Source organism: Mobula birostris, chromosome 13 (genome assembly GCF_030028105.1).
Source record: "Mobula birostris isolate sMobBir1 chromosome 13, sMobBir1.hap1, whole genome shotgun sequence".
NCBI classification, from domain to species: domain Eukaryota; kingdom Metazoa; phylum Chordata; class Chondrichthyes; order Myliobatiformes; family Myliobatidae; genus Mobula; species Mobula birostris.
In genome coordinates, this window is record NC_092382.1 from 34,060,251 (window position 1) to 34,061,084 (window position 834).

Below are 834 nucleotides of genomic sequence, written 5' to 3' on the forward strand. Positions count from 1 at the left end.
CCGAACCAAGTCCTCCATCGACTCCGCACACTATTCCAGGATGCAAAATACATAGCACCCCGCGTTCATCTTCCACCGACCGAAACAGGGCATTGTACGAGAGTGGAGAGGCAGCCGCCTTTGCTAAATCCCCGGAAGCCTGCGACTTCCTGAGTCCGGTCTGGCATGCTGGCACTATGTCCGAATCGCCAAATATGTGGTGTTGCCGGTGATAAAGTCCTGGAGTGAGTAAAGTAGAGTAACTGGATGGAAAAGTTTGCACGTCCCGCTATTCGCCCGCTCCTGCAGCGCCAGCAGTCCTGTCGATATGGCTGTTTCAACGTCTTCGTTCCCGAACAGCCGGAACTTGTTGCAGACGGTTCAGAATCCATTTCAATGGCTGGAATGGAGAGGATTCCTCTGTCGCTGGGGCAGTAGGAAGGCGCCCAGCCCTCAACAGAACCTTATTGGCTCGGCACCAGAAATTCCAACGCCAGGAACGTCTCCGTCATTCCTGAAGAATTCCCGGGCCGTAAGAGGTTGAGACGTCTGAAGAATGTTCCGGCTCCTACACCAAAGGAAAATCATGATGACCAAGGATGAGGAATGTTGTCCTGATGTTAGTGGGGGAACAGCGGCGTTTATGTCCTTGTTTTCGGTGCTAAATGCCTTTCTGTGCTGGCGAGTTGCCAGCGGCCGCAGCTGGGAGTACGCAGTTAGCAGCCGCCAACAACCCCAGTCCAAACTGGCAGAAAAACTCCGAACGAAACCTCCACACTAAAACAGCCACTGACGCAGATATTCAAGAGACCCTTCAAATTCCCTCCGAAGTATCTCACGAACTTTATGCAACAG